Source organism: Acomys russatus, chromosome 19 (genome assembly GCF_903995435.1).
Source record: "Acomys russatus chromosome 19, mAcoRus1.1, whole genome shotgun sequence".
NCBI classification, from domain to species: domain Eukaryota; kingdom Metazoa; phylum Chordata; class Mammalia; order Rodentia; family Muridae; genus Acomys; species Acomys russatus.
The window spans coordinates 11,857,085-11,877,602 of record NC_067155.1 but is presented as its reverse complement, the minus strand read 5'-3'; the positions used below and the strand labels follow the sequence as shown (position 1 = coordinate 11,877,602).

The following is a 20,518-nucleotide window of genomic DNA, read 5'->3' as shown; positions in this document are numbered from 1 at the left end:
GCAGGCTCCCATTCTCTACCCTACAAGCAAGTGTGGTTTGATGAATGCTGTAGGTCAGTAGTTCCCAACCTGTGGGTTTCGACCCCGTTGACAACCTTCTATCTCCAAAAATGTTTACATTATGACTCAGCAGTAGCAAAATTACAGATATGAAGTAGCAGCGGAAATAATTTTATGGTTGGGGATCACCACAACATAAGGAGCCATATTAAAGGGTTGCAGTGTTCAGGAAGGCTGAGAACCACTGCTGTAGGTGCTTGGGGTGCTGAGGATTGGGTGGTGGGGATGGGAGGGAAGGCAAGGGTGGTGGGGATGGGAGGGAAGGCATTCTTTCATGCTGAGGACATCGCAGCTGTGGAGCAGAGGTGCAGTGACTTCCCAGAGGCAGAGTGAGCGGGTGTGGAAGTGGATCTTCACAGCACGGCAAGAAGCAACTTGGTGTCCTGCAAAGGATAGTTGGAATAAGGCTGGGGAGGGACCCTCAGGACAGTCAGTAGGTTGCTTGTTACAGACATCCATGCCCTGACCTGGTCAAACCAGAAGGGAGCATCACAGCAGGGTGAGTGAGCCTCAGAGTGAAAAGCAGGACTAGAGTTTGTAATGGAGCTGAAGAAGACTACCAACTCCAAGCTTTTAGCTGATGGGGGACGTGATTAGCATAATAATAAAATCTGATTTCCTGTTTTTCTAAACAAGCTGGAATTTTTTTTCTCTGCCCCCCCCCATGTGCTCCTTTAATCCCAGCCCCTGGGAGCCAGAGGTAGGAGGATCTCTGTGAGTTGGACTAGCCTGCTCTACATAGCATGTCCTAAGACAGCCAAGACTACGTGAGGAGACCATATTTCACAAAGCAAAAACAAACAGGGAAGGTATCAGGGTGTGGTGGTACACTTCTTTAATCTCAGCACTCAGGAGGCAGAGGCAGGTGGATCTCTGTGAGTTTAAGGTCAGCCTGGTCTAAAGAATGAGTTCTAGGACAGCCAGGGCTACACAGAGAAAACTGTGTTTCAGGGAGAACAACAAAACAAAACACCCCACAGAGGTCTTGTTTAGCCCAGGCTGCATTTGAACTTTTGATCCTCTTGCCTCCATCTCCCAGCTACTGGAGATACTGTTTTTGTTTTGTTTTTTCGAGACAGGATTTCTCTGTGTAGCCGTGGCTGTCCTGGAAGTCTCTTTGTAGACCAGGCTGGCCTCGAACTCACAGCCATCCAACTGCCTCTACCTCCTGAGTGCTGAGATTAAAGGTTTACGCCACCATGCTGGGCTTTGTTTTGGTTTTTTGAGCTGAGGTTAAACCCAGGGCCACACATGCTAGGCAAGTACTCTACTGAGCAATGTTCCTGCCCATTTTGTTTTGTCTCTTCAGCTATATAAACTTGGTGGGGGTTGCTTTTGTTTTGGTTGGTTTTTTGGAGACAGAGTTTCTCTGTGTAGCCTTGCCTGTCCTAGATTTGCTTTGGAGATCAGGTTGGCCTCGAACTCAAAGCAATCCGCCTGTTTCTGCCTCCGGAGTCCTGGGATTAAAGGTGTGGGCCACCACTTCCGCCTGGTTTTGTTTTTGTTTTTGTTTTTTTTTTTTTTGAGACAGGGTTTCTCTGTGTTATCTTGGCTGTCCTGAATTCCCTTGATAGACCCAGGCTGGCCTCTGCCCCCCAAGTGCTGGGATTAAAGGCGTGATATAAACTTGCCCCATTTAGGAGGTATTTAATAAGCCATGTACTTTGTGTTGTGCCGAGGTTGAATGGGAGCTAGATGACTCTCCTTCTGGAGTTAAGTGAGAGGTAACTCTTGGCTATGAGGACATGGAGTCGCTGTCTCCTGCTGGAGTTCACCCGGCCGCCCTGCGTTACTCCTGGGTCGGCCACTGGATGACTTCACTCTCAGCCTTCACACTGAGGCCTGCTCTCAACATCGTTTCCTTCAAATGTGATGTTTGTGCACTTAAATATATATATGTCATAGCATACGTGTAGAGGCCAGAGAAGATTTTGCAGAAGTTGGTTCTCTCCGTGGTGTGGTGTGGACCCTGGGGAAGAACTGAGGTCGTTTGGCCTGGCTCATGGCCTCTTACCCTCCCAGCCCCTTGCTGACCTGTCAGAGCAGCTTCCCTCACAGCAGGTGTGTTGTCTGTCTCAGCTGTTGACTCTGAAGTGTCCATCGTTGGGCAGGGGCTGATGGTTATCAGGCTGATTATAATGGTACGCACTTAGGTTTTTATTAGGTTAGACTGCGATCTCTACCTGCCTTCTTGAAGAACGTCGCCGTCCACAGATCTTGCTGACAGGAGAGAGCTGTCAAGATAGCTTGGCTGTGAAATGCCATTTAACTGGTTTTTATCTATATGTGCTTTCCCTCCCTATGGCAGGATTTGATGACCCAGCTAGCAAGAGTCCAGGCGTTGTTGGCTACTTGCCAAGTACTCTTCCATGAAAATGTTAGTATTACCTTGCTCTGAATTCTTTCAGTCGCTCGCTCACAGTGAATGGCCCTTTTGTGTGTCTGTTTGTTTGTTTGTTTGTTTGTTTTGAGACACGGTATTTCTGTGTAGCCCTGGCTGTCCTGGAACTCACTCACTCACTAGCTGTCCTCAGAGATCCTCCTGCCTCTGCCTCCTGATTGCTGGGATTAAAGGTCTGTGCCACCAGCACCTGGTCCCTGAATAATGACTTTTTAAAGTCCATTTTTTTGCATTGTTTGTTTGATTCAGGGTCTGCCTATGTGGACAGACCAGACTCAGAGATCTGCCTGCCTCTGCCTCTTGAGTGCTGGGCTTGAAGGTGTGCACAGTCACTCACACTCAGCATGATTCTGCCATTTTGTTGTTGTTGTTGTTGAGATTTTGCACTATTTTTTCCTAAAAGTGTGGGCCTCTGAATTTTTAAAGAAGTTTTTTTTTTCTGTTGTCTATGACTTTGCAAGTTTGGTAGCCTGTGATAGGAACGCTTTGCCTCCTGACGTGTTGGCAGAGCAGCAGAGGCAGCCCTTTGCAAAGGCCACTGTGCGAGCGGACTCAGTGGGCACTTAGCATTCTCCACATTCTTACAGAGCGCTCCAGGTTATGGCTGCCTTACGAAGTTCTAAAAATCAAACGGCCTTTAATTAGAAGCAAGCAGAGAGAAAGCTTTGGCTGCAGCCGGCAGTGGGGTGTGCACTGTGGATGGTGCTGTATTAGGTGGTGGTGCAAGAAGGCTGGCTGGCACACAGGCCAGCTGCTTTGCCCTGCCTGTACCCTGTAGACCTACTAGTGTAGATGGGACCCACAGCTTTTGAGCCTCGTTGACTTCTGTGTGGGCCTGGCTCAGCTTTTTTGGCTCTCATAATTCAGCTGAGTTGAGTTCTCTATTACATAGTAAGGAAAGTAGAGTTGTTCCTAAAGTGTTTTGAACTCATGGTCTTGGTGGGGCTGTGTTGTGTTTTCAGTTTTGAAAAGGTGTGTGCCTGTGTTTGGAGGATAGAGGCGGTCTGATGGCCCTCCTGTGTTGCTCTCTGCTTTATTCCCCACCGTGTTCCACTAGAACACCCCCTGCCATTGCACACCGGAGGTATAGGTGTACAAGATCGCCACCTGCCTGGGTTTCTTTGAGGGGGTGGTTGTTGTTTGGTTTGGTTTTTTGAGACAGGTTTTCTATGTGCAGTCTTGGCTGTCCTGGAACTCACGCTGTAGACCAGGCTGGCCTCAACTCACAGAGATCTGCCTACTTCTGTGATGAAAGGCTTGGCGCCACCACCGCCTGGCTCACACCTGGCTGCCTATGTGGGTGCTGAGGCTCTGAATGTGGTGCTAAGTGTTCTTACCCTCTGAGCCATCTCCCCAGCCTGGTACGGTTTGCTTTTTTATGTTTTAAATACAGCTGAAGAGTTTATAAGCCTACAGATTGACAAATTATTACAAATGACCCTCACAAAGTAAACACACATTCATCTTGTGCTGTTTATTGTATATGACTGTTCTCTGGGCAGAAAAGTGTCATCTGTTTAGCTGAGTGTGATCTATATCCTTCACAAAGACTGTGAAAGGGTTAATGTGTCTGGTGCGGCATCTTGGCATGCACAAGTTATATAAGTTTCGTTCCACAGCTTGCTGCTGAGGGTTAACAGGAAGGGCTTGTCAGGTCATTTTTAGCCCCAGCCAGGCTCTTGCGTGGTGGGTTCTCGCAGGAGGCAGTAGAAATAGATGGATCCAGGCAGAGTCAGGGCTGAGGTCTGAGAAGAAGGAAGGTACAAGCAGTCAGGAGGTGCTGGCCCCGAGGCTTTGAATGGTGTGAACAGCAGGAAATATGGCGTTAGCTCTGCTACCTGTTTTCACATAAATGTAAGACCATAGCTGCTGTGGCTGGCTGTGCTCTTCAGGGTCCTGTTTGGTGGCAGTGGCTGTGCAGTGAATGTCCCTTGTGCAGCTGAGAAAGGTATTTGTGTTCGTGGTAATTTGGGCCAGGAGAGGAGGAATTCCAAAGGACAGCCAAATGCATGAGGTCAAGGTGATTTCCTCCTGCAGGTAGGTCAGCTGCTGCGGCAGAAGAGTGTGCCGGGCCTGTTTTCCTTCTTAGGCTGAGGGCAGCAGTGATAAAGACGTGACTCACTGATCTTCAAAAACTTACAGGCAAGCACTTTCTAAGGAATGGTGGCTGATAAGGAGGAACTAGTTACTATTCTGGTCTGTTATCTAAAGGGAAGTCACGAAGCTAGCATTATATAGAAAAGTATTTACTAGATTCCTCATAGGAGCACAACTGTTGGACTTTCCAACAAGACATTATTTTACAGTTTAAAGTTGCTCTTGAAGTGTAGACGGGTGAACAGGTGCTGAATGAAACAGATTGGCAGGCTCATAAAATATGCCTGTGGTAGAGGCAGAGCTGTTGCTGTAAGTCAGTGGTACTGGCTGGCCTCAAACTCGTGATCCTGGGTCTGCCTTAGCCTCCCTCGGCTGCAGGAGCTGTGTCCCACCATGCCTGCCCTGAGCAACAGCCCCCACCTCCCCACCACTCGGCTCCACACACTTCTCAGTCTTATCATCCCACCCTGGCTGAGCACAAGATGGCCCCAGGTCTGAAGTGACTTTTGGGGCTGCCTCTTTTCCTGGTCAGCTTGTGGGCCTTACTGAGAGAGCTGGCCACCAGCCCTGTCTGCCATGTGGGGGATCTCAGTGAGAGGCTGCGGGTTATGTTCTTCAGCAGCCCTCTTTAGTTAATCTTGAGAAGAATCTTAGGAATCCTTTCAGATTAGCCCAATTTCTTCAGATTTTGCTTCTTATTTTTCTGCCCTTTACCCTCGGCCTACTCCCTTGACAGAGAGCCACAGGGTCATTGATTTGAGTATGGGAAGGAAATTACGGCCTTGAACACCGGCAGAAAGAATCTGGCTCCCAGCACTTCCTGTGAGCCACCACTAAATTATATAGCCCAGGCCCGACAAGCCTTTTCAGAAAAGCGTCCCACACCACCAGTGTGTCAGTGATGCCATCGAAAGCAGCTGTTTGTCCACAGTACTTGTTAAAAGCAGGTTGGACTTGGTTTTTACATGGAAAGTGGTTCCTGGGAGGGTGAAGGAGGAGGAGCAGGAGGGTGGCCTCCTCCTCTCCAGACCTGCCCTGCCGTGTTCGTGCAAGCACACTCAGACAGTGAAGGCTGCATCCTGGTGTTCCAGGGCCCCTGCCTAAACTGATGCTTCCTTCCTCTGTGTCACAGTCACTTATCTGGATAGGCTTCCAGGAGGAGGAAGAGGAGGAAGAATTTGAGGGGATAATGGCAACTTGTTTGACTCCTACCTTTAGGCAGAATCTTTGGAATCAGACTTCCAAATGTCCGAACATTCAGTATTTTGTTTTAAAAAGAAAAAACATAGAACGCGTGTGTGTGTGTGTGTGTGTGTGTGTGTGTGAGAGAGAGAGATGCACGTGCCTTGCTGTATCTGTGGCTGTTTCCATCATGTGAATTCTAGGAATCGCAGGCCTAGGCCTAACAGTAGGTGCCGGTAAGCCGGCCCGGTGTATTCCTAATGCTTTCGCTGATAGTAAAGCAACTATTTTCCTCAGACAGTCCATTTATTTGGGTTTAGGAATGTAGCTCAGATTGTAGAGTGTGTCTAGCATGCGCAGCGCTATGACTTGAATCTGCGCATCAATAAAGGCAGTGGAATGTGCTTGTAAACCCCGGTACTCAGGAGGTGTGGGCAGGAGGGTCAGTTGTTTTGTCCTCAGCCTCAAGTTGGGGGCTACCAGGATCATCATCATCTCCTTCTCCTCCTCCTCCTCCTCCTTTTTTGAGATAGGGTTTCTCTGTGTAGCTTTGGCTGTCCTCAAACTCACAGCGATCTGCCTGCCTCTGCCACCTCCGGTATTGAGTGCCAGGATTATAGGAATGAGCCACTGCTCCCAGCTGAGACCTTGTCTTAAAACAAAGAAAAATAGAAAATAAAAATTTAGCTTATTTAAAGCACAATCTTCTGCAGGAGAACAAAGAGCAAAGCCCCAGTTGAGCAGATTTTGAGATAAGATTAGGCCTAGGGCACAGTTTGTGCAGGTTCCAGTCATTTGTCCAGCTCTTTTACCACAGTTTTGTGTTTTGTTTTGTTTATTTAATTCATGATGCTGTTTTTAACTTCATTTAAACAAGACAGGCATATACATAATTTTGGGGAACAGAAAATGGCCAAGATGAATGAGTGTTTTGCCTGTATAAATTTAAATTTGGTCATAACCATGTGAATCCAACTGTTTCCATTCAAGTTTGCTGGGTGTGATGCCGGCCTTACTCCTTACCTTGCAGTTCAGGCACAAAACGAAGTAGAGCGTAGACGCTAAACACTCCTCCCTCCCTCCCCTCTCCCCCTGTCCCCCTCCCAGTCCCTCTCTGAAAGGTTATCCATTTGGTTTAAGTCTTGTTACTTGCCCAGTAGCCTGTTTTAGGACTGGCAAATTATAGAATAATGCAAATGAATAAAGAGGAATAATTAGAAATAATGGGTTGAAATCTTAATTGTCATGTTGAAATGCTGTCAGGGGACTAGTAAGGTGTATTGCTGGACTTAAAACTAGGCTAACATTCTTTTTTTGTTTGTTTGTTTATTTTTCGAGACAGAGTTTCTCTGTGTAGCCTTGGCTGTCCTGGACTCACTCTGTAGACCAGGCTGGCTTCGAACTCACAGCGATCCACCTGCCTCTGCCTCCGGAGTGCTGGGATTAAAGGCTGTGCCACCACCACCCGGCTGGGAAAAAATTCCTTTTTGGTTAACAGCAATGCACTGTGCACAGTCAAGAGCATTCATTTTCTTTTTTGTCAGATAGGTCTCGCTCGGAACTCAGGTTAACCTTGAACTTTCCATCCTTTTGCCTGGCTCCCAAAGGCTGGAGAACTTTTTGCTGCCAAGAAATTAACAAACAAACAAAAACCCTATTAGATTATAAGTGTTTAAAAGCAAATGGTGAGGGCTGACAAGATGGCTCAGTGACAAGAGGTGCTTGCCACCAAGCTTGATGACCTGAGATCTGCACGGTAGGAAGAGAGAAATACACAGGTTATCCCTCAGTGACTCGGACACATCGCGGCCTGCATCCCCCGCCCCCAAAGAAAAAATGTAATAAGTAATTTTACAGGCTTTCTGTTTCACAGTCTGGGTAAAATTGGTCTTAATGTGAGGCTAAGGCTCACTTGTTCTGTTTGTTTGTTTTTACCTTGCTAAGGATACCTAAGTACACTGTGCCAGTGGCTACAAAGGCTGCACGATGCCCGGCTGGCTTGTTGAGATGCTTTCAAATTTGAATTTGTTTAGGTGTCTGTGTTACCTTTCATGTTTAGTGCTTACAGCTTATCCTAATTAGCGGCCTTTGTTTTCCTTACCATGGGAACCAATAAACTCTTTTGGTCCCTGCACATGTTCCCACGCAGACCTGCACACCGTTCTATATTGTGCCTTTGCTGTGTCCTCAGCCCTGCTTCCTTAGGGTCATCCTCCCAGGTGGCTATAGGACACTGCCCTAGCATCTCTAGTCCTAGGGAGAGAGTGCACATATTCCTCCCGACCGTCCCAGGTACTGTGTGTGGTGCTAATGACTATACTGTCCCAGGAGTGACTCACCTAGACGTCAAGGACCCTTGGGTTGTGTGTGCCCTTCAGCACAGGGACAGCTTCAGTCAGTGTCCCACAGCAAGGTAGAGAAAGCCCGCACATTGAATTTGCCTGGCCGAGTTGTTGCTGTGAGCTCCCGTCAAGGCTGTGCCTGGGGCTGCGGCACAGAAACGTGCCCGGGCCAGCCCTCCTTCCTGCCGCACACGGCGTGGGCTTGGGGAGCTTGGGCAGCAGTCCTGTTCCAGTTTCACACGTCCACTTAGTCCTGCCAGAAAGTGGAGTCCACACTTGTGTCTTTTTTTTTTTTTTTTTAAAGATTTATTTATTTATTATTATGTATACAGTACTGTACTTGCATGTACTTGCAGAAGAGGGCGCCAGATCACATTACAGATGGTTGTGTGCCACCATGTGGTTGCTGGGAATTGAACTCAGGACCTTTGGAAGAGCAGGCGGCGCTCTTAACCACTGAGCCATCTCTCCAGCCCCCTACACTTGTGTCTTAACGGGACACAGTACCTAGTGAGAGCGCTGTGCGTCACCACATACAGTCAGGTGGAACATTCAGGGCAGGGAGCTTAGTGGGTCAGCGGAAGCCTAACTGTCCACTCTAGCACCAGATGGGGGAGAGATGCTGTCAACCCTGACAGCCTTCCTATGTTCTCTCAGTCTCATGCAGCTTCCTTGGAGCGTGACTGATGTGTCTTGCTACTACTATAATGCATCCTGGGAATTTTTCTTCATTAGCTTTTTATTTATTTTTCAAAGGGGGAGAGGTCTGATTGGCCCTCAAACTGTGTAGATCAGGCTGGCCTCACAAAGATCTGCTACCTCCTGAATCCTGGGGTTAAAGCTGTGTGCCTCTGTTTTTGTACATCCAGCAGACCAGCTTCCTGGCAGTTTGAACGTGTCTCTGAATAATTGTACTAATTTTTACCTTCAGTGGCTGAGCACAGTGAGCACGTTTGACTTGTGGTTTTCCTTCCCGGTCTATGTTTCTCTGAACCAGCATTGTCCTAGGAAGTCAGCCCACCTCCCTGCCTGCTTGCCTGCCTGCTTGCCTGCTTGCTTGCCTGCTTGCTTGCCTGCTTCCCTGCCTGCCTCCCTGCCTCCCTACCTGCCTCCCTGCCTGCCTGCCTGCTTGCCTGCCTCCCTGCCTCCCTGCCTGCTTCCCTGCCTGCCTCCCTGCCTCCCTGCCTGCTTGCCTGCTTGCCTGCCTGCCTGCCTCCCTGCCTCCCTGCCTCCCTGCCTCCCTGCCTGCCCGCCTGCCCACCCGCCTGCCTGCCTGCCTCCCTGCCTGCCTGCTTCCCTGCCTCCCCGCCTGCCTGCCTCCCTGCCTCCCCGCCTGCCTGCCTCCCTGCCTCCCTGCCTCCCTGCCTCCCTGCCTGCCTGCCTGCCCGCCTGCCCACCCGCCTGCCTGCCTGCCTCCCTGCCTCCCTGCCTCCCTGCCTGCCCGCCTGCCCACCCGCCTGCCTGCCTGCCTCCCTGCCTGCCTGCTTCCCTGCCTCCCCGCCTGCCTGCCTCCCTGCCTCCCCGCCTGCCTGCCTCCCTGCCTCCCTGCCTGCCTGCCTGCCTCCCTGCCTCCCTACCTGCCTCCCTGCCTACCTCACCCTCTTCCCTCTGCCTTTCCTACCCCCCCCCTTAAAGCTTTTTCTGTGTATAAGTGTTTTGCCTACATGTGTATATACACACACTCGCATGCACACATGCACATGCCTGTGGTACCTGCAGACATCATCAGGTTGCCTAGACTTGCAGTTAGGGATGGTTGTAAGCTATCACATGGGTGCTAGGAACTGTACTCAAGAGCACCACACGTTCTTAATCACTGAGACAGTCTCTCTAGCACTCCCACCCCCTTTAAAACAGAGCAAATAGCTTAATTAGGGGAAAGTGAAGGGGAAAATAAACTCTGAGAGTGAAAGAGGACTCCGAGGGAGCAATAAATGTTCTTTTTCTGGTTTTTGAGACAGGATGTTATGTAGCTGGGCTGGCCTCAATATGTAGCCCAAAATGACCTTGAACTCTTGACCCTTCTGTGTCCACTGTGCAAGAGCTGGCATGTGCCTCCACATCCGGCTCAGCAAATCCCTGTTGTGACAGCAATTCTGAGAATACAGGAATAAATATAAACTTTTTTTCTCGCTGTACTCTGACACCTTAGTTCTAACATCAGAAATATAGAGGATCCCCACCCACCAACTAGACAGACTGTTCTGCAGCAGACCCCAGCCAGTCCTCCCAGGGCAGCCCAGGGGTAATGTTGCCCCTCAGGTCGGGGCGCAGCCCATCAGGGCTCTTCCCTTGCTTCCCACCTGAGTCCTGAGTATCTCACCCATGCTCTCCTACACCATACCCCCTCTCTTGCTTGGTTAATTTGCTAGAGTGGTCCACAGATATCAGGGAGACACTGTAGATGTTATGAAGGATGCGGATGAGAGGGTGCAGTGTGACCACAGGCCTACCTTCCGTGAGCTTCCATGTTGTCAGATGTGTGAAGCCACCTGAGCCCTCTCCTTTGGTTTTATTGAGGCTTCAATAGGTAGGGATGGTTAATTAGATCATTGGCTGTGTGTGTTCAGCTCTGTAGAGGTGGGAGGTACAGGCCTCTCTAATCCTGCCCTGTTTTTCCCTGTGAGCTGCCTCCCTTCTAAAGCCATCAGCGTACAAAAGAACATTTACTACTGTGATGATTGCACAGATTTTAGTAGTAAGCGAGGAGACAGGAATAAAATGAGATTCATATTTTATAACATAGCAGGCAGGTAACCTAGAGAGTTACAGTGAACCAGCTTCTTTCTGATTTTGTTTATTTTTGTCTTATTCTTTGATCAGATAGGCTGGCTGGAATTCTGAAGCTGCCTGGTTGCAGCTGCTGAGGATAAAGTTTAAGGAAGTGCTTTTGCTGAAACGGGCGCATTCATTGGTCATGGGAATCCGATTCTATCCTCTAAGTAATTTGGCTTAAAAATGTTGGTTTAAGACCAGTCTGTAGAGTTTGACTGGCCTCAGAGGTTGAGAATTGTGTTTTGGGTGGAAAAAAGACTTGCTATACTGAGTGTGGGCCAGGCGGGATGGCAAGGGCGTCGTTGCAGTTCTGTTCTTGACACTGGAACTCAGCGCCTTTACCAGGACTCAGGAAAAGGAACGGAGAGGGGCGGTTGGCAAATACTGTAAACAGAGTACTTTCAAAACACATATGAGCTTCCAGTTCTTGACCTAAAGCCTTGCGTCCTGGTGTTTGGCTGGCTGCGCTTTCTGGAGGCTGCAGAGGGTATAGCATGGCTGAGAGTGCTCATGCCCAGTGTCCACGAACAGCCTGTCTGACAGCCGTCACTTAGCTCAGGCTTCCTAAAGCCGGAGGATCCAGAGAATCCGAAGCTCAGTACAGTTAGGTTCCCTACCTGTAAGAGCCTTTCAAGTCTGTAGCTTGGATGAGAGGCAGCAGCCAGCAGGACTCTCTGCTGCCTGCCAGACTCTTTTCTTCCTTTGTAAACACACCCAGATACTACTATTTCAGCTTGTACTGGGTTGAAAGGTAGAATTATAGTTGCCATGCTCAGGTGGAATTTTCTTTCACATGAGATGACTAATTCATTAGAATGTGATAATTTGTTGGGTAAAGAGTTCTGGTGGGAGCCCGGCCCAGTGGCACACACCTGTAATCCCAACTAGGGGAGGCAGAGGCAGAGGGACTTCTGTGATTTTGAGTCCAGCCTGGTCTACAAAGGGAGTCCAGAACAGCCAATGCTACCCAGAGAAAGCCTGGCTTGAAAAACAAAAAACAAAACAAAGTTTAGGTGACAATATCACTAACAGAAACATGAGGCTGAGACTGCTGGTAAGGCTCATTGGTGGCCTGTTTGCCTACTGTACGAGAAGCCCCTGCGCGGCGCTCCATCTGTTGGCTGAGGTGACATGTGCTTGTAATCCCAGTGACTCTGGCGTGTTTCAAGGTCGTTGTCAGCTTGAAGCCAGTATGAGACCCTGACTCAAAAAATAACATCAAGAGGGGCAGACATAATTTAAAAATATTTTTCAAAAAATTAAAACTTTCTTTTACGTGTGTGACTGTTTTGTATGCATGTGTGTCTGTGAGCCATGTGCATGCATGCTTGATGCCTGTGGGAGTCAAGAGGGGAGGGGTGGACCCCTAGAGCCGAGTCAGAGTTAGATGTGCCATGTGGCTGCTGGGAACTGAATCCCGCTCTTCTGCAGGGCCAGCACCTGCTCTTAACTCCTAAGCCATCTCTCCAGATCCCGAGGTTTGGGGGTATGTTTCTTTGTTTGTTCGTTTGTTTGTTTGTGGCAGTGTCTTACTGTAATCCTACTGCCTGAACTTGCTTTGTAGCCCTGCCTGGGTCTTGAACACAAACCGTACTCCTGAGAGCAGGGCTTATTGACTCCTCTGTTCTTATTTTAATCAAGTTGTGGATTGAAACTGTGACCTCATGCTAAGGCAGTAAGTACTCTAGCACTGAGCTGCAGCCCCACTTTGTTTTATTTTTATTATTTTTTAAATATTTTATTTAATTTTTAATTTATATGCATTGGTGTGAGGATGTCAGATCTTAGAGTTATAGATAGTTGTGAGCTGCCATGTGGGTGCTGGGAATTGAGCAGGCATTGCTCTTAACCACTGAGCCAGCTCTCCAACCCCCCTTTGTTTTATTTTTTAATCTTTCGATGATAGGGCCTAAGTTGCCCAAGAAAGCTTCGAGCTTCTGTTTTCAGCCTCCTGAGCGTGGGTTATAGATGACCACTGTGACACCTGGTTTGTACTCCTTGCTTGCTTTATTTTCCTTTAAGGGGCAAGGACTGTACCTCCTCCTCCTGCCTGCTCCCTTGCAGCTGAATCTCAGACATTGTACTGCCTGGCCGCTGTTGGCGCCTCTGAAACACACTCAGAAGCTGAGGTTGAAGAGGACTGGGAGGCGCCTTCTCATTGTGCTGCTTGTATGTGTTTTCATTCATTTTCTGACGAGGATGCAGAAAACTGACAGTAACAAGTGCTGCGCTGTGCTTTTCAATAGTAGCGGCCCATGAAATTATTTCTTCCTAGCTATAGGTGGTGGCATTTGGAGGTTGTTGCATATTCTTATATTTGGACACTGTAATTTCTGTTCGGTTTTTGGTTTTTGAGACAGGGTTTTCCTGTGGCGCCCTGGCTGACCTGGACTCACTTTGTAGACTAGGCTGGCCTCAAACTTACCACGATCCACTTGCCTCTACCTCCCAAGTGCTGGGATTAAAGGCACGTGCCACCGTCACCCAGCTTAGACACTGTAATTTTAATTATGGGTAGAGGTAAGAATATTGTGTCTTGTGAGTCATTCTAGACCAGAGCCCAGGAGCATGTGTTACTATGGGTGGTGGTGGTCATGGGGAGCCATATTTGTCAGGGAATACAGTCCAGGCACAGCCCCTGAGCTGTCGTGGTTCGTGTGCTTTGGGTCATAGTGTGCAGCTTGGTTTGTTTTGTTTTGAGACAGGGTCTCTCTGTGTAGCCCTGGCTGTGGGGAACTCACTCTGTAGATCAAGCTGGTCTTGAACTCACAGAGAGCCACCTGCTCTACCTCCCAAGTGCTGGGATTAAAGGCGTGCGTCACCACGCCTGGCTTCGGGTGCAGCTTCTTACTCTGGGTGCTGGCTAAACAGTGTCCTCCCTCTTGTAAGCAGAGGCTCTAGTTTAGAGTCTGTGCTGTACATACCACAGGCAATTCTGGATTCCTGGTGACAGGATCTGCAGAGCACACAGGGGTTTCCATGGCTTTACTGCAGCACACACTTGTGACACTGAATTGAAAATACTCCTGAAGGGTCTTCCTCTCCAAGGTAGTTGACTTGACTTTAGGTCAAGAACTGGAAGCTCATATGTGTTTTGAAAGTACTCTGTTTACAGTATTTGCCAACCGCCCCTCTCCGTTCCTTTTCCTGAGTCCTGGTAAAGGTGCTGAGTTCCAGTGTCAAGAACAGAACTGCAACGACGCCCTTGCCATCCCGCCTGGCCCACACTCAGTATAGCAAGTCTTTTTTCCACCCAAAACACAATTCTCAAGCTCTGAGGCCAGTCAAACTCTACAGACTGGTCTTAAACCAACATTTTTAAGCCAAATTACTTAGAGGATAGAATCAGATTCCCATGACCAATGAATGCGCCCGTTTCAGCCGGGCTCCCACCAGAACTCTTTACCCAACAAATTATCACATTCTAATGAATTAGTCATCTCATGTGAAAGAAAATTCCACCTGAGCATGGCAACTATAATTCTACCTTTCAACCCAATACAAGCTGAAATAATAGTATCTGGGTGTGTTTACAAAGGAAGAAAAGAGTCTGGCAGGCAGCAGAGAGTCCTGCTGGCTGCTGCCTCTCATCCAAGCTACAGACTTGAAAGGCTCTTACAGGTAGGGAACCTAACTGTACTGAGCTTCGGATTCTCTGGATCCTCCGGCTTTAGGAAGCCTGAGCTAAGTGACGGCTGTCAGACAGGCTGTTCGTGGACACTGGGCATGAGCGCTCTCAGCCATGCTATACCCTCTGCAGCCTCCAGAAAGCGCAGCCAGCCAAACACCAGGACGCAAGGCTTAAAGATGTGTTCTTCCTCTGTTGTCACTCTCCAGTTTTGAAAGGACTAGGGCTGGAAACACTGCGGTGCATATTGGATTTGTTCCTCCCCAGATGGAGGTTGGAGGACACTGGACATCATGGAGTCTTGGACACACCTTCCCTGCTCTCTTTATGGTCTTTTGATATTAAGTTTAGTGGCTCAGCTAAATTTTTTAGCCAGCTCTTTGAAAAGTTGGATGTGGCCAGGCACTTAAAGTTATTTCCTCTAAACTAAGTGTTTGGGACATCCTTAGATTTATGGCCAGCTTTGTTTACTGTGTAATTCGGTCCAATTGAGGAACTAGTAAAACCGCATTGTCCAGACATCAAAGCTGAGAGTGCACTTATACCAAGGAACTTATTAGGTTTCTAACAAGTAGAAGTTAGCAGGTGTCCAAAAATTAACTACTTCCATGCCACCGGATCTGTGAGTTTTGGTAACTTTTTTTTGGCTGTGAACATAATTTGGAGTTTAAATTATCCTTTGCATTCAGACCACAGACATGGTGGCACGTACTTGTCTGGAATCCAAACACACACTCAGAAGGCTGAGCGGGAGTTGGAGTTCAAGGCCAGCGTGGCTTACCTAGTGAGACCCTGCCTCAAAACGCAGCAAAACTGCATCCACATTAGTAGCTGTCCTCTTCAGAGCTGGCTATTTTCATTTCAGCTTTCTGCATCTAAGAGCATCCTGCCGTTTGAAAATTATAGCTAAGCAAGGGTTGAACAGGTGATGATGCATTTTTACTTCAGATTTGGTCCAGTCTTTCTGTTGTTTCATTTTCTTCTCTGAGGTTTCTGGGAAGGCGCGTGCTGTTAGACCCCTGTGCAGAGAGCTGGATCACAGATTGCCAGTTGTGTGTAGCAGTCACTTCAAGGAGGACCCTGTTGCTAAATGTGTGTCAGGATAGGTAAGTTTGAGACCTTGTGACTCCTGTCCCTGGGGTGAGGACTGGTAGGCAAAAGCTTTGCTGGGTGAGCACCCTTGCCTTCCTGGGCCTTCATCGGCACTCCTTCCCCAGCTCTGTCCCTCTCTTGTCGCAGATTAAGAGAAGCTACGTGTACTGTTCCCACCCTGCCAAGCTCACTGGGTTTTGTATGGCTCTTCGCTGTTCTGTGTTGGATGGGTGGTCAATACGCTTGAGGTATTTACAAGCAGCTCTTAGTTTTTTTGTGTGTGTGGCAGCCACTTAGGGAAGTGGAGCTGAAGGTTTTCTCCAGGTGCCCAGCGCTTCCTGCTGACTTCTGCAGCCTGACATCAAGCTTGTCATCTATAGGCTGGGCACACACAGGCTTGGAGGTTTTTCTTTTGAATGGTCAGTGTTTACATACTACATCTCGGCTTTCTTTAGCAGTTTTGGTTTTCCAAATTGTCATGGAAAATGTTCAGAAGTGACCAATGGCCATTTGAAGATGTCATCATCTCAGTGGACACAAGTGCTGTCTTTTTTGTCCCTTAGAATAAAATGTGGTGTTACTAAGCCCAGTGGCTCATACCTGTAAGAGGCAGGGACTAGAGGAACATACAGTTCAGGCTTGCCTGTGAGACCCTGTGTTAAAGTAAAAAGCAGAGGCAGGAGAATTGCAGCAAGTTGGAACTATAAAGGGGAGGGGGAAGAGAGAGAACTGGGGACGTGGCTTACCAGAGAGCATATGCTTAGTTAGAACCCACCAGGGAAGGGCTGGGGGCGTGGCTCAGCAGTAGAGCATTTGCACAGCCTGTGCGAAGTCTTTGGTTGTACTCTTAGCATTACACAAAAGCAAACAAGGGCAACAAAACGATGCTCTGCATCCATAGCAGTGGTTCTCAGCCTCCCTAATGCTTCAACCCTTTAACACGGTTCCTCATGTTGTGGTGACCCCCCCCCCCACCATAAAATTATCTTTGCTTCTCCTTCATAACTGTAATTCTGCTACTGTTATGAATCATAGCTTCCGATGGTCTTAGGCAAGCCCCATGAAAGGGTCCGTTATCTCCCAAAGGGGTCACGACCCACAGATTGAGAACCATTGGTTCAGAGCGGTGGCTCAGCAATTATGTGAACTTGTTGTTCTTGCAGAAGTTTTTTCCCAGCAACCACATGGTGGCTCAACACCATCCATAACTCTGTTTCTGGGGAACCCTTTTCTGATCTCCATGGGCATCGAGCATGCACAGGGTGCACATACATGCCTGCAGACAAAACACTCATACACTTAAAATGAAATTTAAAAATCTTTAAAAAGTTTAAAGAAAAGATCTGATTTCTTGACATTCCTGTGAAGCATACAAAAGTATGAAGATTATAGAAATGCCAGCTTCCCACCAGATACAAATGAGATTCAGAAGAAAATTGGTCTGCCTGCTATTTTAGATAGTCTCAGGAGACTGTTCGCTTGGCTACAGACTCAGCAGTCTTACAGCTACACTTGAGTGTGCAAGTAAACGTCAGTGCCACAGAATAGCTGGTGCCAGAGGCCCATTTGTGCAGAAGTAGCCAAGGTGGTTTATTCTACTTACTTCAGTTGAAAGGATGCTGAAGACTTTGTGTGGCACCATGAACTGAAATTGTTAAAACTTTTTAACAGTTTAGATCCCTTAAAGTGCCTCTCCTCAGCCCCATCCTTCTGCCTCTCCTATCCTGGCAGTGAAAGACTGCATTAGCCTGGCAGTGGTAGTGCACACCACCTTTAACTCCAGCACCTGGGCAGCAGAGGCAGGCAGGGAGATCTTTGTGATTTCGAGTCCCCCCCCCCCCCCCCCCCCCCCCCCCGGTCTATAGAGCAAATTGCAGGGCAGCCAGGGCTACTGAGAAGCCCTGTCTTGAAAAACCAAAAGAAAGAAGGGGGTGTGGGGGAATGACTAAAGAAAGGCTGCATTATTTTAAGTGGCTCAGCCCGGCCCCTGCTTACTGGGTTATGTGTCTATACCATCGTCTCTCCACACACTTTGTATTCTTGCTGGTCCCCTAACTATCCTGACCTTTTCTGCTGAGGAAGTGGTCTTTGAGGAATCCACTCTCTTTGTCTAGAATGCCGTACAGGGATCACCTGTGATGGAATGCCTCAGTCTAGAAAGCTGGCTTTCAAGAGCTTTGCATGTGCTTTGTAGCCACCGCAGAACTTACTTCTCTGTAAGTATTATCGGTGGAGGAGGCAGCAGCAAATGTGAAAAATTTGCAGGGCTAGCTCTCATCAGAGGAACCATTGCATATTTACACTCTTGAGAATTTGTCATTGATAACAGTAAAAACAACACAAAAGAATGTCATATGCACTGTCTTAGTCACTGAAATGCCATGACCAAAATCAACTTGGGGAGGAAAGGGTTTATTTCACTCACAGTTCCACATAACAGTCCATCCTCAAAAGCCGCGAGGGCAGGAACCTGGAGGCAGGAGCTGATGCAGAGGCCATGGAGGCGTGCTGCTGCTTACTGTCTTGCTCATGATGGATTACTCGGCCTGGTTTCTTTTAGAACTCAGAACCACCAACCCAGGCATGGCACCACCCACAGTGGGCTGGGCCCTCCCGCATCATCACTAATTATAACCAGATCTTATGGATGTATTTTCTCAATTGAAGTTCCTCCTTTCAGGTAACTCTAGCTTGTGTCAGGTTGACATAAAACTAACCAGCACACACATACTTAATCCATATTTACCTCTTAACGTTTTATTCCTCTGCAGTGGATTTGGAAGGTTCTCGTGTGGCCTTGCACAGCCAGGCGTCTCTCAAGGGGTAGGGTTACAGGCAAGCACTGCCACTTCCCGTTTGCGTGGGGAGAAGATCAAGACCAGGGTTCCCTCACACTAGGCAGGCCCTCACTCCCTGAGCCACAGCCCTACTCCCTCGTTAGCGTTCTTACTGTCTCTCAGATTTCCTCCCAAACGTTTACATTCTTTTTTGCTCTTTCCCCCCAAAATACTTTTGTATGACTTCTCTAAAAGTAGGAATACTTTATTTCAGTATAACCATCCATTTCAGATACACTGGTATTGATTCTTCCTTTTTTGTGATGTATTCTTCTTAGTCACTGAGCTTTGTCCCTCACCTGCATTGTTTTACTGTGTAAAAGATGGGTAACACAAAATTATAATCTTAGCCATCTTTTTAGTACACAGTTCATCAGTGTTCAAACTGTTCATAATATGTAGTCATTACCACCACCTGTCCCTGTGCCTTCCTTCCACACGTGAGTGGAGGGTCCTGTTCACTCCTTCCCTTGTCTGTGGCAGCCAGTGTTATTACACTTTCTGCCTCTGACAACTCTTAATATAGAAATACTGTATTAAGTCTACTGTTAAATAATTTTCAGAATTGTGGTATATTGTGTATGTGCACATGTACGTGTGTGTGTGTGTGTGTGCACGTGTGCATGCGTGCATGCTGCACAGTGTGCCTGTGCATTAAGGGAGATAGCTTGATGGGGTAACATCTTCTTTGACCAGCTTGGTGGCCACTACTTACCTTTGCACCACCCACCAGTGCTAATGGGAGTCTTTTGTCCTAGGTTTTCTTCAGTGTTTAGTAGTTTTAGGCCTTTGGTCCATTTAGAGTTGGGTGTTGGTTGGTTGGGTTTTTTAAATTGAGACAGGCTCATACTGTGTGGTCTTGGAGGCCCTGGAACTCACTGTGTGGACCTGAGGTTTGCCTGCCACTTCCTAAGTACTGAGGTTAAAAATGTGCACCAACTTGATCCTTACCCCACACAACTGGGGTTTTTTGTTTTTTGTTTTTGTTAAGGTGAACTCAGTGCCTTGCAAATGCTACACAAGTACTCTCACATCTGAGCCCCAGCCCCAGCTTCTGTATATGGTGGAGATAAAGACTTAACTCCATCCTTTCCTGTGTGAAGACCCACCTTTCCCAGCATCAACTGGTAAAAGTCTGTCCTTGCCCCAGCAAATGACTTGAACATCCTTGTCAAAAGTTGTTTAGCCAGCCAGGCATGGTGGTAGAGGCAGGCGATCTCTCTGAGTTTGAGGTCAGACTGTTTTACGTAGTGCGTTCCAGGACTACATAAATGAGACCCTGTCACAAACCATACCTCACCCCCACCCCCACCCCCACCCCCGCCTAAAAAAAAAACAGTTACTCAGTGACATACATGATGATGTAGCTGTGAGTTTTCTGTTTGTTTTCCATCGGTCTGTGCTTCACGTTACTGCATGACTGTTTAGTTTTAGCTTTGTAGTAAATTTTGAAAGCAAGATTATGAGTCTTCCAGCTCTGTTCTTTACCTCCTCCTCCTCTGTCTTCTGCCCTCCTCCTTCCGTGTCTGTAGTCAGGCCTTTCCTGCCTCGGTCTCCTCAGTGCTTCTGCACCATACTGAGGATGTAAATTTTGACTACCCACTGAAGGTGTTGTGTTGTCTGCTTTCTCTGCTGTAACTACTGTTGCTGGCTTTCTCCTCCTTGTAATCAATAAGCAGTCTTAGGAGGTACTTGACTTAGCTGTCAACATCCTGCCCATAAGATTTCCCCTTCATTTAACCTTTGGTTATGACTTTTTTTCTTTTTCTTTTTCTTTTCTTTTTTTGTTTTTGTTTTTGTTTTTCGAGACAGGGTTTCTCTGTGTAGCCTTGGCCATCCTGGACTCACTTCGTCGACCAGGCTGGCCTCGAACTCACAGCGATCTGCCTGCCTCTGCCTCCCGAGTGCTGGGATTAAAGGTGTGCTACACCACGCCCAGCTGACTTTTTTTTTTTTTTAATATTTAATTATTATGTATACAGTGTTGTGTCCACAACTACACATCAGAAGAGGACACCAAATCTCATTATAGATGGTTGTGAGCCACCATGTGATTGCTGGGTATTGAACTCAGGACCTTTGGAAGAGTAGTCGGTGCTCTCAT

At 47.9% G+C, this 20,518-nt stretch overlaps 1 protein-coding gene across 1 annotated transcript in view; it reads left to right on the top strand.

The window, feature by feature from the left end:
* Arhgap35 (Rho GTPase activating protein 35) overlaps positions 1-20,518 on the top strand; it is a 102,597-nt gene that overhangs the window by 24,353 nt on the left and 57,726 nt on the right. The gene's annotated exons all lie outside the window — the stretch shown is intronic.